This window comes from Lipotes vexillifer, unplaced genomic scaffold (assembly GCF_000442215.2).
Source record: "Lipotes vexillifer unplaced genomic scaffold, Lipotes_vexillifer_v1.1 scaffold150, whole genome shotgun sequence".
NCBI lineage: Eukaryota > Metazoa > Chordata > Mammalia > Artiodactyla > Lipotidae > Lipotes > Lipotes vexillifer.
The window spans coordinates 1,287,215-1,305,560 of record NW_006792921.1 but is presented as its reverse complement, the minus strand read 5'-3'; positions in this window follow the sequence as shown (position 1 = coordinate 1,305,560).

Below are 18,346 nucleotides of genomic sequence, written 5' to 3'. Positions count from 1 at the left end.
TACAGACTCTGGGGAAATACAGAGAAAGCAATGGAAGAACTTAAAATGTATATTTTTATTTACTTGTATTTTACACTACATTTAGCAATCCAAATATTTAATTCAGCAAAATGTGTAGGCAGATGCCAGTGTCTACTTTAAAGTTCTACAGAGAGTAATGTAAGCTCATCTGAGAATCTCAGCATGGTGTTGTAGTCCATGAAAGAAACACTGGGGCGATAGCAAGAACCAATTCAGAACAAATTTATTCTTATTCCCCACAATGGTTTGTGTAGTTGGCAGATGTCAAAGATGGAGAATATCAAGGAATTTTCTGTTGGGTAAAGTACAGGTCTAGCCAGAGGCAGTAACATGATTCTAGCCTGTCTCCCTATAATGCTTGATGTTGTCATAGATACTGGGAAGTATAGTCAATTGTCTGGTTGTTTCTAAATGCCTGCAGGCCTCAGATGGGCTTTCAGATGACTGAATTTTTCGTTTCATTTTCACCTGCAGATTTATGCATCATAAAATGGGCAACTGAGATCATCCTATTCTTTGAGATCTGTATAAAATCATCCCAAGTTTCCTATCACATCTCTTGCAAAGTCTAACACCCTCCATAGCTCTCTGTGACTTCCTGGGGGCTGTTCTTCGTGGTCTCCTTTGACCATGGGCTCCTCTGCAGCTGAATCCTCTCTCACAGTCTCCTGCTGCTGTGTGGCACTCCCATCCTCACCAGTCCAGCCATGGAGCCCAGGTCTTCTCCTGGACTCCCCCAAAGCCTGCTAACATAAAGCCTTTGCTGTGCAGCAGCACATTTTACTGAACACTTGGGGAGCAAATGGCATTTAATTCAAACAAAACAAAACAATTTAAATTACAGTAACAGGTATTCCTGTTCTCAAGAGTCCCCCAATCACCCCAAGGACCAAGAACTGCTCATAGGCCAATTTTCCTTTTCAGTCTCTAGCAATGCCTAAGTTCCAGGATGCCACCATCCCCTCCCACATCGCCTTCTCCGCTACTCTTTCCAACTTCCAAATTCCTATTCATTTTCTATGTAGAGATGTTTAGCTATTTCTTTGTGATCTCCTTCCACTTCATACCCTCAGAACATTGTGTTCCATTCTGGGTGCAGGTTATGGCTTCTTCCGGAAAGGAATGAAAATAATTCTTTTCCCAAGAGGATTCTGCTGCCTTCCATATGGAAGCCACACTGCAACTACTTAGGGCCTCTGGAGGGAGCCCCAGGCACCAACTGTGCTGCCCTCCCCCGACTTCCTGGTGAGGACCTTCTCCTTCCACCAACCCACTTGACCCTGGTCCCAGCAGAAATGACACCATCCACACTGAACTCCATCCAGATTACACTGCATGAACCTCTCCTTCACATTAACACACTTACGATGTTAAATGCTTCAACAGTACAAGAGGTATCTCACAGCAGGAAATTACAGATTCCAGTATGAAATACCACTCTGCCTGCTCTGAGAGGAAGAAGAGATCTCTAGACTGAGGATGTCAGAAGAATTGTTTATTTGAGTTTTGTTTTATCTTGTTTTTGGTCATGCGGCCCAGCTTGTGGGATCTCAGTTCCTCAACCAGGGATTGAACCTGAGCTCTCAGCAGTGAAAGCGCCAAGTCCTAACCACTGGACCGCCAGGGAATTCCCCCTATTTGGGTTTTTTTTTTTTTTTAAGTCATAATTTTTTACAATTACATTGAACTTATTATTTTGAATAGATAATGTATGTACACAGTATTGACTCCAAAAGGTACAAAAGGGTATGGAGTGAAAATTAGCTCTCCTTTCCTCCCTTGTCCCATAATTGCCCAGTCCCCCTTCCCAGAGGCAGCCACAGGGAACAGTTTTTTCTGCATCTTCCCAGAGATTTTCTGTGCACTTACAATCATAAATATGGGTTTATTTTTCCTTAAACAGCTTGCGTCCACCCTATATATTCCTCTGCCCTTCGTTTTTGTTTTCATTTAACAATATATCCTAGAGGTCATTCCTCATCAGAAGATACAGAGACTCCTCATTGTTTCTATTGGCTCCATCATTTCACATTGTCTGTAAACACCATAATATATTCAACCACTGATGGACGTTTACACTGTTTTTACTATCTTCCTGGTATGAACACTCCTGCAACGAATTCTTTTGGGAATATGGTATTTTAACTATGTGCAATATATCTATAGGGTAAATATTTTGGAGTGAAACTCTTAGGCTAAGTGGTATTACATTTTAATTTTATTAGATATTGCTCAACTGCCCTCTATAGAGATTCACTACTTTAGCTTCCTAGCAATGTGTTGAAGAGACAAGAATATATCTGCACTTTAAGAGATGGGTAAGAGTTGGAATGACATATAAAAGGGTGAGCAGAATTCTACTAAGGAGAAATGACTTGCTCCTGGTCTGTAAGCACCTCGAGAGCAACTGTGTTGTTCATCATCATACCATCCAGCCAGTGGAACAATGCCTGGCTATGTAAATATGTAGATACCTATTGATGGTGTGAATGGCATAGTAACAGTTTAGGGGGGGAACTAAACCTAGGCTGTCTGAGGGAGAGAGAGTAGATCAAATGACCTAGGGTGTTATGTATAATGGGGGAGAAATGGCCCCCCAAAAATGTAACTGCTTCTTTTTGTCTCACCTAAGAAATAACTGTGCTCTAGTCATTGCTGTAATCAGGATGAACAGAGAAAGTGTGGTGAATTCTACCATGAAAATTGTAGCCTTCTATGGGAAAATATTGATCATATCATTCTAGAAAGATCATTAACTTGCACTATTTTCTAAGCACTGGTCATTAGTTTGTCAATATGTAGCCATTGGATAAGGATGTGGTATGTCCAGACTGCTGGTCTTGGCTGCCCTTAAGGTCAGGCCAATTGCTGGAGCTGCCTCACTGGCCAGCAATCCAACCTGATCATCCCATGGGGAGAAATGATCGGATAAGTTTGTCTGTGGCCAGCCCATTTTGAATGTGTGGAACCAACTGAGGCCTATAAAGGGAATGGAATTCATGAATTCAGTTATTGGTTTAACAATCCAAGAAAATCAAGCAGCTATTATGAGGTAGGTAAATTCATGATTATACATCCATCCATACATACACACATACAGAAAGGTACAGATATACTTCATTAGATGCTACTAAGTGCCAGGCAGTGCTGCTATATTATTGCTAGACTTCACAACTCTAGCTTTAGGTATTACTGTCCCATTTTACAGACAAGGAAACAAGTCTTATATAAGTGAATTTGACGCTCCCATGGTCACTCAGCTAAGAAAGAGAGGAAATAGGAATTCCAATCTAAGTGTATGTGGCTCTAAACCCACATTTCTACTATACTGTCAGACTTGAATTGCAAGTATGAACTAATGCCATGGGTCATTCACCATTCATTGCCATTATCACACATCTTTCTTCAGACTGTCTCACTAAGTCAGTGAGATGGCAGCATTTATGACATGCAATTAAATCTCAGCCTCACTGACATGCAGGCCAACTCCTCTAAATAAAGTGCTACACCCTTCCCACAAAAAAATAGATTAAGCTTCAGATTTTGTAATGGCACATTTGTAGTGTATGACTTTTTTTTCCAGAACACATCTGATCACCCTGGGCATTAGGGATACTTCAGCATTTAGGCTCCACATTTATCACAGTGTGTTGCCTGAAATGCCTTTTTTGTTTTTTTTTTTTGTACCTGGCTCATTAGAGAGACCACTAGACATTTTAAAACAATTGAGTTTTGGGCATTAGGGATACTTCAGCATTTAGGCTCCACATTTATCACAGTGTGTTGCCTGAAATGCCTTTTTTGTTTTTTTTTTTTGTACCTGGCTCATTAGAGAGACCACTAGACATTTTAAAACCAAATTGAGTTTAAATACATTTCCTTGATGCATCTATTTTGTTAAATGTATCCCTCGAAACCAATATTAAAAGCCAATGCCATTAAGAGGGCATAAGGTAAGCTCATTTAGTTGACCAAATTGTATAACACAATGAATTAATATGGTAATACGCCTTTGGAGAACAGCAGCAGATAATAGAGGTGAACAGAGGAGCTCGAGCCCAGTTTTGGAAAAGCAAAAGCAATTCATCATCATGCTATAACAATATAGGAGAACATTTCTCATTTCCACGTGCCTGCCCCCATTCTGAAAACCTTTGGGTTGTACTTTTTCCAACAGCAACTCTGACCAGTACAACTTTGCTCACTCAACTGCTGCATTTTAGCTACCCAAAGAATTCTCTTATTTGTGTATTGAGACAGTGGTAAATAAGTGGAGATTCCAGTTATAAGTGAGAGGTGGAGGGGCATGAAGCTGTGAAAGCCAGGCCCTTGTCACCCTGCAGAACAACTAGCAAAATACTCTTAAATAGACAGAAGGCAAAGACAGGGAGCAGAAAAGAGCAGGTAGTACAGAAATACCATCAAGGTTCCAGCTGTCCTCCCCCTGGAATTAAGCATTAGCAATGATGTACTATGTAAATTGTCAGTCATTTCTTGGACTCAGTCCTTCTCTCAGTGGCTTGGATTCCTGTTTCTATCCTGCCTGAAAGAATCTAATTAAAGCTTACTGTGCCTGGTCAGCAAGAATGTATCCCCTAGCTGCTTAAAAAAAATAAAACTACATAAATGTTTTCCCTCAACTATAAAATTAGATATGCTCATTATAGAAAACATCAGAAAAAAACAGAAAAGCATAAAGGAGAAAATGAAAAATCATTTATAACCTCAATGCTCATAGATACTTCAGTGTATTTATTTCACATACTATTAAATAGTCTTCAAAAACAGAATTTAGTTGTACATAAAGTTATTTTTAAATATTTCTTAGGTTGAACATTTAGGTTTTCTTTTCTTTTTGATTACAAACAAAGCAATAAGCAATTTTGCATCAATCTTCACCCAGCTTTAGTTTCCTTTAGGAGTACATATTCCCAAAGTATAATTCCTGGGCCAGGGGTTGTGAATAATTTTAGAGCTCTTATGTTAAATCTACCAAACACTTTTCAATCTTCATCTTTCTTGACCTCTTGGCAACTTTCAACACATTGATAGCTACCCTTTTCCTGCAATCCTTTCTCCTTTGCTCCGTGGCACTGAGTTTCCCCAGTTCCCTCCTCCCTCTCTGGCTCTGATTCATAGTTCTTTCTGGGCCGCCTCCTCTGTCTAACCATCAGTGTTGAAGTCCCTTAGGTTTCCACCCTATGCCTTCTTCTCCTATGTATCCACCCTCTTTCTCTAAATGATCTCATCTACTCTTAGGGTTTCAGTTGAGGCTTCTAGCTCTAAAATTCCTGAAGTTTAAATATGTCCCAACCCCTTTTCAAGCTCTAGGATGTATATCCTAGACTCCCTGACTTCTCCCAGGTCATTAGGTCGCAGACATTTCAGACCCGTGATCTTACCGCACCAATCCTACACTTTCTGTTCCCTGTTTTATTAGAAAGATAAGTAATAGGATACGGTGCGTCATTTTCTTGTTTCTTGATTTTAATGGGAATGCCCCCTCTGTAGATCATTTTGCAGGATATTGCTTGTTGATCTGAGGTAGAAATTTTGACCATGTGAGACTGTACAAAGGAAGACCTTTCCTTCCTGGTATTTGGACCCTACCATTTGTCTGGTATTTGGACCCTACCATTTGTCTACAGTGTGCTAATCCTACCATGCAACCTGACCTCATGCTTTAGTCTTACCAACAATCTTTTGGTTGGGTTCTAAAACTGCCCAGCTCATAATGAATACTATAAAGTTGACAAAGGCCAAAATTGCACAGTAACATATACCAAAAATATTCAATAAAGGGCCCATTTTATTAAACACACACACCAAAAATCTAGTAAATTGAAGACAAGAAGTCTATAGAAAAATTTTAAACAAAATCAAATGCAACAAATGGTTATAGTGTACAAGGCAAGAATAGTGTGGATTCAAGTTGACCCTCAGAAATGTCCTCCTCAGAATTAGGGTCTGCAAAGTTTGACCCAGAAAAGTAGAACTGGAAAAAATAATGGCCACAAAAGAAAATTCATAAAGGCAGAAATTATTATTTGCAAGATTTGATATGGGCCAAAGTAGGGGAAAATCCACTAAAAAATGAATCAAATCTTTGTTGAGCTCAATGAAAATAATTTCAGAAAAATCAAAATGGAAGTGGGGGCTTCCCTGGTGGCACAGTGGTTGAGAGTCCGCCTGCCGATGCAGGGGACACGGGTTCGTGCCTCGGTCCGGGAGGATCCCACATGCCACGGAGCGGCTGGGCTCGTGAGCCATGGCCGCTGAGCCTGTGCGTCCGGAGCCTGTGCTCTGCAACGGGAGAGGCCACAACAGTGAGAGGCCTGCGCACCGCAAAAAAAAAAAAAAAAAGGAAAACATCTACTTCAGTTGTTTCCAAGCTGAGGCCGCAGCATCCTCAAAACTAAATGCAGACTGAATAAATAATAGATGTTCTACCATTTACTTTAACATGCCACTAAATTAGTTCTAGTGCTTTCTCATTCTGTAACTTTTCAATCAACAGATTCTAAAAGCCCAAAAATTATTCTGTGGGAGTGCATGACATCTTTTTAAGATTAAATGAAATCTTTAAAGCCAAAATTGATGCAGTCCGATCCCTTCATTTTACAGATGAGGAACAGGTTAAGTTCAGTGACTTACTGAGGGCCACTTATTGAATTAATAACAGAGCTGGATCTAAATAGTTGTACTCCTGCTTGCACACCAAAGGTTCTTTCTACTAGATTTCTTTCTAAGGAAGGTCAAACTGAAACATGGCTCTATGCCTTTAAATTTGCTTCTTCTGAGGTTTTTGTTTTGTTTTGTTTTGTTTTTTGGGGTGTATGTGTGTGTGTGTGTGTAATTAGTGGTAGCTAAGTCCAAATATCCTAGAGAAGCTGGAAAAATAAAACATCACACTGATCTTCAGTAAATAAGCATTATATGACAACCATACCTAATTTAAGTGAAATTTTATCATTGATATGAGAAAAGTGACTTTTTTCTTCCTAAGCCAACTTAAGACAATGAAAACAAAGCCTCCATGATTGTGACCTACTGTTCCCTCTTCCAGGCATATAGTCACCCTGGTAGAGTTTCCCAGCCTCTTTTGTGGCCAGGTGAATCTATGGGACTAATGTGATGAAGGACTTGCCAACAGGATGTAAACAGAAGTGATGTGTGCAATTTATGCCTTACTTGCTTAGAAGACAATTTCTTGCCTTGGATCTTTTCCTGTCTTTTCTCCTTCCCATTAGCTGAACTATGCCCACATCTGTAAGCCAGCTTTGAGTTAGTAGACAAAGTTAATGCCCCCACATGATGGCAGAACAAAAACAGGGCAGGCACTGAAGTCTCTGAGTGGCTGCATGGAGCATAACTGCCCATCAGCCCAGATCATGAAAGCTTTGGTCCACGTCACCCACTGTACTTTGGGGACTCCTGGTTACAGTCATTCTGCCTTTACTATAATTTACACTGTGAGCAAACATTTTTTTGCCCTTTGGGGGCATTAAGAAAGAAAACTAAGGTCATCACCTTGCCACATTGGCCAAGATATATTTAATTCTAGATTAGTCTGTACAGTGTCTGACTGAGGGGGAAAAATGCCAACTCTGTGTTTTGGGATCAAAAGTGTGGGTCTGGTTCATGTTAAAAAAGTAAGCCACAGATGTCTGACCCATATTTTAGGGATCTCTATCACCTAAAAAATAGTTTTTTAAAAAATCTCCTCCTGTTTTCATAATTCCTAGTGAAAGAATTATGTGAACAGGGAGAGAAATAAACATGAGAACTATGCTGTGCATTTCATTGAAAAAATATTTATACTTATGAAATCTTAATAGTAGAGCATTAATTTAAATCATATTTGACATTACTAAAATATTTTCATGTTGATCTTTTGAACTGCACTCCCATTCTCCCCTTTACACTAAGGGAGCTTTGTAATCGGTCTTCTGGCAAAGATGGGAGAAAGGGAATTCTAAGTCCTTTTCCCCTTTTGCCATATCCCTGAGCTCCCAACTTGACACTTTATCTGAACTCATATCCAGATGCAGCTAGATTGGGAGAGAAGGGCCTGTAAGTTTGGGTGCCTGGGTCCTCCTGAAAAATAGAGTGTTCCCTGGGGACACTCTTCCTACAGACACAAGAGCCTGAAAACAATGTTATCAATGTTCCTGCCAGCCACCCAATTGATGTCATCATGGAGCCCACACACAGAGAAGGGATGTTCACCTTCTCTTCCTCTCCTTCCCCATCCTGCAGAGCAAGACCCAGCCACCCTTGTCCAAGAAAGTACCACCCCCTCCCTGCTGGGCATCTCCAGGGAAAATGGATTCAATGAACCCTCTTATTCCTTTTTGGTTTTAAAATCTCATAATTCCATTATTTCTAATTGGAAGTTTCTTCTCTCCAATGGGAAAACCAAGTACTTTTTCCCCAGTCTGCTCTGTATACCTGAATCTCTCTCTTTCTCAGCCTGCTTACAACTCCCATTGTTCGCCCAAAGGACTGATGGTGGCTGACTACTCTCTTTAACATGAATGCATCTTTCTGTTCTTGTCTAACCATTCAAGTCAGGTAATTTCCAGTTCTTAAATTAGGGATTGGGCAATCTGAAACCCAATCTGTGTCATTTAAAAAAAAAATGTTGCAATAAATGTAACCCCAACCACCTCCTCCCAACATGTGAAAAAGAGACTAAATCAGGTTTGGTGCACTACATCCATCCAAGTCCAGAAACATGTAATAGAGTACCCTTCCAAACCACAGGGAAAGGATTTCTTAGCTCTTTCTCATTTTTTCTACTCTGATTCATGGATGTTCAGACTTTCCAATCACTGTCTAAAGGAACTGAAAGTTCTTCACAGAATATAACCTTCTCCTGCTGCTACTCCTAGCTCAGTACCCACCAATAATCCCCATTTCAGTGTTTTGAAGATTTGACAATATTGAAAAAAATTTTATAAAGGCTATGGCATTATAGATAATAAATATGTAATAGTGTGAAATATTCTTCTTGTTAACAATCTGTTTGTATTAATTTAAAGGTTGAATTGACCTACCATATCTTCAAAGAAACAGCAATTAAGGATACCATTAGTATTTTATTGCTTTGTAACAGTGAGCAGGGTCATGAAAAACTTTTTCCTCATTCAACTCTGCATTAAAACCATTCCTTATCTAGAGACAACATCTTTGACTGACTTTAATCAGAACAATCAGCCTCCAAAAATTTAATTATTGGCTTTTGCATAATACAACGAGCTGATACAACCTAAATCTTATACCATACTATCAACTGACACAGTAGGTCTTGGGTAGACCAGTAGTATTAGAACTTTTGGCAGGACATTGGGTTGATGGTGTCAAAAGTCATGTAAATACAGAGTTCCAGATAATTTACTTTTAAGCTCATTCTCTCCATCTAATCCAGACTCCAACTTAGATCACAGAAATCTCTTCCTTCCTTTTCTGGCAGAAGCAAAAGTCAACACAGCTTTCCTCCCAGCTATAAAATAGACAGAGAGACCAATATATTTTTGAAGACCATATTCAGTGACAGTCAAGTTTAGAGATAATGCTTTATTGCAACCATTGATTATAAATAGTGCAATAATTCAAGCAGTCACCTTCCTTCCATTGTTTGACCCCAAAATGTTAAGTATAAATATGCAATGCTCCTCACAGACAAATGAGATTTCAGGAAGCAGAATTGCTTTATGATCAAACTAAAACCTATTTAATAAAAAGCCTTTAATAGAGCTGTGGTTGAAAGCCAGTCAAAAGCAATGACATATGATAAATGTTCTACCTCATAATAAAATCATAAGGATAATTCAACCCAATGCTCACACCGTTCTTGTGTTCACCATTTATATGTTGACACTCCATACTGTGACTGAAGAAGAATCGACACATTAAAAAGAAAAAAGAGAGAGAGAGACGGAAGTATCGCTTTCCTTCAAATGGAGAGAAGGCAATGTGAACTCTTATTCACATCGTACACACACACACGCCACCCACAGCTAAATATATACACTTCTCTAGTGTCTCTGGGAGCTTATTTTAAGTGAAATCTTTAGAAAGCTGTATTAAAGAATCCATCTATCAGAGAAACCTCTGAACCCTCCATTTTTAATGGTTAAAAAATCTTTATTTCTAAACTCAACTGTGAGTACTCATACAAGCTTCAAGCTAGTCTTGAAGAGAAGCATTCGCTAAGTCACTGTCCTAGCCTAAATGACATTGGGATCAATCTTGATGATTTGAGATCACTTAAACCTAAAGGCCAGAGGTTGGACTAGGTGGTGTTTCCAAATTCTTGACAGATATGAATCAGAATTCAGGATACAGAATTGGAATTCCTGGAATTTCTCTGGAATTCCCCAAATCATAAACTATTATTAAAACTTTTAATATTCTTCATACTCTTTACTCATCACCATGGATATCTTAAAAATTGTTTAATTAATAAGAAATATTAACTTGATCAGTATTTACAGAGAACTGTAGCATATGGAAAATACTGAAACATTGAAAAACACCAGCAAACATTATCTGGTAATATTCAAATAACATTCGTTATGTCCTAGCAAAATTAACAGCACTATACAGACTCAAAGTGTAAATTGCCAATTTAAGATCTTATTTTGTTTCCAAAACTCATTATTTCTTGGACCACCACTCAGAGGATTTGTATAAAATACACTATGTATATAAATTCATTAGCATTTATTTTATCTGCAAGAATGAGTCACCAATAGCACCAGACTGGCCCATGAACAGATACTTACAATGGCCTCAGCTACAAGCAAGGCTGGCTGATAGATTAAGACAGTTTTTCCCTCTGTGCTCCTAACCAGGTTCCTGAAAATGTCAGCCTTAACCTCAGAACCCACATGTTAATGTTTCTTGCGCATGCTTTCAATTTGGTGTCAGTAGATTCCTTCCGATCAGTAGTCGCTCTATGTTGATCATTAAACTTTAGTTCTCACAGGAGAATTATACTTTTTTTTCTTTTTCCCAATTTCTTGACAGGTTTTTCTGGGGATTTAGAAAAATATAAGTTTCCTGAAAAATGTTGGGACGGAATTCCCACGTGGACACACCAGGTTTGACAGGAGAAACAGAGAAGTGAATAATGCAGAGTTCCATGACAGCATTTTGCTATATTTTTAATAGTTCCCAGCAAAAATATGAGGAACATGAAAAATGGTTCTTCAGCCATTCTTTATTTTAAAACTTCACGGCCAGATCTCTGCCCCTCAGCTCCCTCAGCCCCATATAGACACCAGCTCCCTTCCCTAATACCACATCCCCTAGGAACTTAAGTTTCATTCCAGTTCATCTCTGGTCACAAAACTGATTCTGGCAAGACAGGGTGTTCAAACCATGTTCCATGGAACGCTCCAGGGTCAGAGAACACCCGAGGGATACCTAGGGCGTGGGGCTTATGCAGCCCTCATCTCTGCTTTCAAACACAGCAGCTCCACATCTATCAGTTTAACAGAGCTGGTTTTTACCAAGAATTGTTTTTGCTTATGTTTTGTTTTGCTTATTGTTTTGCTTATGTTTAAAGGAACAGTTCTGCTACTAAAAAGAAACAGAAAAGAGTTGACAATTGCTGACTCAGCTTGCCCTGCAAGGCCTTTGTGACACCTGGTGGTGCAGATCTCTGGGAGACTGAAGTCAGTTTCAGGCCGGGGCCTAAAAATCTAGTGTAGGATGGGACCACAGGAAAGGAATGCCTCTGGCACTAGAGGCTGGCCAGAGCCATCTCCTCTCAGCTCAAACCCTGGTGGAAAACATGGAATGACTCAGCCTTCAAAAACCCAACCATGTAGGGGCTTCCCTGGTGGCGCAGTGGTTGAGAGTCTGCCTGCCGATGCCTGGAAAGTCATCCTTGACTCCTTTCTTTCATACCTCACATTCAAGCCATCAGAAAATCCTAACCACTCTACCTTCAAAATATGTACCAAAAAAAAAAAAAAAAAAAAAACCAACCATGTACTGAACCAGACCTTCTTGGTCTTTCTGGCCACACATAACCCACCTAAACTAGTCCAGCAAACCAAGGACAAAGTTGAAAATGGAAAGACCTGCAGACTCTAAATTTCATTTTATTTCTAAGTATTTTCCCCCCCAAATGAGTTTCGTATGATATTGCAAACACTTCCATGGAAATTGCAAAGTGGGTAGGACTTCCCTCCTTCTCCCCCTGCACTCCACTTTCTTTTCCCCCTTCATCCTTCAGCTGTTGCTGCAACTTATTCTGAATCTGCTTCTTTTCCCTGAAGAACAGATTTCTCCCCATTGTGTTACAGAACAAACCTCCTAAACTGCCATCCAGGATGCAGTCTGCTTAGCTAGTCAGTCAGCTTACACCGGCTCCCTCCCTCCTCGGCCCCGCCCCTGCAAAACTCCAGGCCTGCTACACTTGTCACTGAACACAATTGTACTTTTTCTCTCCTACGCCTCTGCTCACACCGAGCCCTCAGAATGCGTGCCCGTCCACACAACACCTCTGCCTATTGAGATCCAACTGGCTCTCAAGGCTCTGTTCACACACACTTGAGCTGCCACTATTCCTCAAGTCATTGTCAATTCCCCTGGAAGATGAATGATCCATCACAGCACATAACACTCTGCCTTATAGGTACTACATTTTCAGTAAATATAAGGAAGGAATTAAACTAAATCCCCCAAACACACATAATGCTCTTCATGTAGTAAGCTTGGAAAATAGGTTATTGACTAGCTAACCGAATAGGAGAAGATGAAGGAAACATCCCAGAATATTTATGTTACCTTAGGTCTCAATTTCACGACATGCATTTTCTCATACAAAATGTAAAGAAACAAAAAGATCCTGGATTTTACTCAGGTGGAAATGTTTCCAGATGTTTTTTCATAATTTCACATATGTTCATTCTATAAAGTTTTCAAATCTTACGTTTAGCATTGTCAGAATAAATCTCAGCAAAAAGCCAATAGCTCCCCTGCCCAGGGTAGCAAATTCATAGGGTATGTTAGCAATAAGAACGTAGGAGTGGGGAATACTAAGTATATCATTCTCGACTACATACCCTCGTTACTTATCTTACCATCCTGTCTCAGCGACTTGGGATGTTGGATCTCCATGGCAGCAAGTGAATGGAAGATTGACACATCAAAATAGATCAGACTGCCAAAACACATGCACTGAATAATTCAAACAAAAACCGTCTTGTTGGATAAACTGCAACTTTGATGATAAAGAGGGATACAGTGGACCAGTATCCATTGCTGCCTCAATTTCCTCTTCTGTAAAATGGGAATAATAACCACTTGTAGGGCTGTCATAAAGGTTAGATGACATATCTTGTAAGCTCTGTGAAAACAGGGATTATGTCCTGTTTATAATCCTTGCTGCACTGCCTCAACATGAGAGGCACTCAACAAATTTCTGGGGACTCAGAAAAATATGTAAATGTCCTGAGAAATGTCAGAAAGGAATTCCCACATGGAAACATTAGGTCTGACAGGAAAATACATCAGTGAAATAATTCAGAGTTTCATAATAGCACTTTGCTGTGTTTTCAGATGGGATCCATCAAAAGTCCCAGAAACACTGTAAATAGATGAATAAGTATATTTAGTTAATTAATAAAACCCTCAGCACAATACTTGGTATCTATTGAAAATTTAATAAACGAAGGTTTAAAAGCAGACTTTATAAAGAAAATGACTCAATCAGCAGATCATGTGTGGCAAAGTGCTTGCTGTACTTGCAGGCCAGGTCAGGATGATGCCGGTATTTATTGGTATTTATCACCTTGTGTGAGGGAGGGGAAAGGCTTTGACCTTTACAGCTATGTGGTCACATCTGCAGCATGAGCTTTTACCAAACTTAGCTTCAGTATCTGAAGAGCTCCAAGGACTCTTCCTTGAACCTGCAGAGAGCTGAGACATTCTATAGAGTCTGGGAGCAATTTACACTTAACTCTAAGTGCCAGAACCCTGTTTTCCAACTTCCCATTGCCCTCTTATGACCTCCTGGGACTGCTCACTCTTCCTCGTAGCACCTTCCTCCTCCTGAGAATTAACAAGAAGGCAAGGAGGGAGGGGGGGAGTCAAGGAACGTCCCTTTCTTCTGGACAATCATGGGTGATTGACTTTGTTCTTTTACCAAATATTTACTGAACACCTACTAAGTGATGGCCCTGAGAATACAATGGTGAACAAGACAAAATCGCTGCCTCATGCAAAAGGTGATAATAATGGTGCTGAGGTAGGATGTGGGGACAGCTACAGCAGGAGCAAGTGCTGGGATGGGAGAAGGCAGCTCTACAGAGAGCTCTACATGCTGCTCTCAAACTGGTCTGGTGGATGGGCTCTATAGTCAGTCTTTGGCATTGGCTGAGGAGTATTGGGCACTCATCTGCCCCCAAATTCTTCCTCATGGGCCTGACATCTGACATATCATCATTTCATTAGAAAAGTGGATAAAGCAACTCTGAGGCTGCCGAGGCTGACCCTCCCTCCTTTAACAGATGTGGCACTAAAGTCCACAGGGATTAAGTGACTTATTCGACACTATGGACCTAATTCAGGGCGACACCAAATCCATCAGGGCAAGTCCTAAACCCAGTTCAGTGCCTTTGGCTTCCACACAGAGTTATCTAAACCATGTAGGAGTCTCCCTTTCGGATTAAAACAGCCTCCAGAAGAGAAGGAACTTGAGAGGAATGATAGCCCTTCATTCCAGCACTGCTAGCACACCAACTCCAGTGATTCCACGCAATGAGCCAGTTATCAGGAACATCTTTCTGTTTTCACATGCCTTGGCCCCTGAGAGCAGCTCCCAGCTGCCTCCTGCTGCTGCTGTCTGACTAAGCTGATCTCACTGGGAGCCTGGCTCTAGAAACAGCAGCTAATACATGTAGAGTGCTTGCTAGGGGCCAGGCACTGATTTAAGTGTTTCTACATGTATGAAACCATTTAATGCTCACAGCAACCTATAAAGGAATTAGGTACTATTATTATTCCCATTTTGCAACCAAGGAAACTGAGGTGCAAAGAAATTAAGTAAATTGCTCAAGGCCTCAGAGCAAGTTTGTGAGGATTCAGACTCAGGCAGTGAGGCTCCAGAGTGCATGCCCTGAACTACTACTCTATACTTATTCCTGTCTATTGTCTATGGCTGGATAAAAACCACTCCAAACTTAGTAGCTTAAAACAATACAAATAGGTTTTGCTCACCATTCTGTGTGAAATTCAAGCAGGAAACAGTAAAGATGGTTCATCTCTGTTCCATGACATGTGGGGCTTCAGCTGGGATGGCTCAAATGACTTCACAGAGGTTATATGTTTGAGGCCTCGGTTTTCCTTCACCTGGTTTCTCCATGAGGCTAATATGGGATTCCCCACAGCATGGTGGTATCACAGTTCCAAAAAGGAGCATTCCAATATGCAAGTGCTTAGTAAGCTTCTGTCTGCATCAGACTTGCTAACTGGCCAAATTAAGTCACATGAGCCAAGCCCAGAGTCCACAGGGGAGAGTAGTACATAAGGGGGGGATACCAGAAGGTGGGGTTCATCTGGGAACACCAGAGGAACATCTTACTACACCAGACAAGTGGGACACAAAAGTAGGGTGAGAACAAGAGATCTTGGGGCAGGGTTTCTGCTTCATTTTTTCCCTGTACTTCCTTTTACAATGAACATGCTCCCCAGAGGAAGAAGGAGCCTAAAGCCAGTGCATATTACATTACAAAGTGCGGGGACAAGGCTTTCTAGCCTCACAGACAGTTGTCATTTTTGGACACAAAGGACAGCATCAATTAATTCACAATCTGAATTTGTTTTCACCTCATTTGAAGAGACCCGAGATAAATAAACCATTCAGGATGCTGAATAGGTTAATGGAAAGTTTTCTTGAAAATAATATTATAGATTTCCAAGGGACTTCAAGATGTCCTACATCAGATGTAAACTGTTAATGTTAATAAAATTAAGTAGAACAAAAAAAAAAACCCTGTGTCTTTAGCAAGTTTGTCATTCAGTAAAACCTGATTGGAGAAATAAATAAGTTAATACCAGGCTGTTGAGACATCATTTTAAAAAATGAGCAGGTCAATAATTTTCTGAGGTACCAGGTGAGGAACTTGAAAAAACTACCCAGATATCCTTCCTTTGCTCAGAAAACAAAAGAACCACCTAGAAATTTCAGTCCAGTGAGTAGAATCCTACTTCTATTCCCAAATGATACAAGTCATTTATTTCTCTACTGCCTTAATTCCTCAGTTTTAAGTTTCAATGATTGAGGAAAAAAATTTTAGGTCTAAATTCTAATTTTGAAAGCAAGTTTTGGCCCAATTCCTCACCTAAAACCAATCAAAGTTAATCATACTGTAGCAAATAATTTAATTATATTTATATAATTATAATTCAGTTCAGTTCCTGTCATACAGGTACATTTTTACACTGCTAGAAGCATCATTTTAGCAATGAACTACTAATATGTACCCCTATCCGTATTGTGTACCTATGAGTATGTACTTGCATTTACTCTGTTCTGAAGTGTAACTGAAGTTATATGAGGTAATGTGAGGCAAAGCTGTAAACCAACGCACAGGTTCTAAACCTGTGTTTAGAACTCACTTGTCCCAGTAAAACCACACAGAGATAAACATGCACACCCTTCAAAATATGGAGCAGCTGAATTTAATTCTGTCACCCTCAGTCACTTAATTAGAAAGAATTCATTGGTGATGTCATTACGTCACACTTGGGACAAAATACATTAGAGGGATCAGACAAAATGTGGCAGCCAGAATTCCAGGGTTGAGCAGCGATGTGATGGTGTTTTTAGAAAGCATTCCCAGATTATAGTGGAGAAACTATTGAGTCATTTTCAACCACTAACTCTTCTAATGAGAGAGCCGATTGCCAGCAAGTTCATAGAAGACCATAATTCACCAAGAGTTCCCTTAAGAAACTGAGTTATACGTGGTGATTTAAGACTCTCAAAATACAAAAGAAATGTACAATTTTGTAAGAGGCTTGGACTCTGTAATTCCAGAAATGGAGACACGTCTAAGTTCACACTGCTAATTTTCTAGAGTTCAAGGGAGAGAGGCCAAATCTACACACAGAATGAAGGAATTTGTAAGGGTTCTGTAGTGTTCACACATGTACCTAGGCACAGCATTTTGGAAAGAGCTAAATCTACTGGACAGATTTCATTCATACCTGCTAGAAAATGTGATGACCCCTATCCCACCAGAGCAATCTACAATTTACCAAGTGCTTCCGGGTACACGATCTCATCTGATCCACATGTCTATGCTTGAAAGTGGGTATTAGAGCCCCCATTTTGAGGTGAAGAACACAGGATGGGAGAATTTTAATCTACTTACCCAAGGTCCCACCCCTACTAAGTGGCAGTGCTGCAACTTGATCCTAAGTCACCCAGACAGGCTTGATCCAAGACGGTGCTCTTTATACCAGGCAGAGCCTCACCCTCCCACTTCCTCTGTCTCCCTTTGGTTCTTAAAAGTGTTCTCAAAAGATCATCTCAAACGCTGAAAAACTCTTGATCTCATGTTTAGTCAACTCTCCGTATCCATGGAGTAGGGAAAAGTATTTCTGAAAAGATGAAATCTCTTAAAGTGAGAGTTTTATAAGGCAGTACTTCCCTGAGGATGTTCTATAGAAATTTTGAGATAAGTCAAATTCAAGTGGCTATTCCATTCTCTTAGAGCACTTAAGATTCAGAGTCCCTGACCTATTTGGGTCAAGGTTTTCTCATTGATACAGGCCTCAACTAGAAGATATCTCAGGCCTTTTCTGAGCCTGTGATTCTACGATAATAGCTATAGCCCCTAAATCTTCTTTGAATTATGATAGCTAGAACCCACCTCCTCCATCCCAGCCAGAAATAACTGCTAACAAGTTATTTTCCTTCTTAGGAAAAGCTGTCAAGAAGGGGGCGTCACAAAAGGAAAGAGAGTTAACATTTATAACTGTCCACCCTGATAGTTGCCTTATACATGATGTTTCACTCAATGTAACCCTCACAACCATTCTATTATTCTTAGAGAGGAGGAAAAGCAGGTGCAGAGAAACTTAGTTTGTACAAAGTCACAAAAGCTATTATCTGCAGAGCTAGGATTCAAACTATTTGCTTTCAAAGCCTCTGTTCTCTTTCCACGGACCTATTTTGGCAATAGACAAGCTAAAGATCAGGAGTACAGATAAAACTAAAAGTTAGCCCCTAAATAACAGAAGAAGAACTGGAGAAAGGTGAATTCCTCAGATAATGAGCAGTCACAGGATTGAAAGAGTG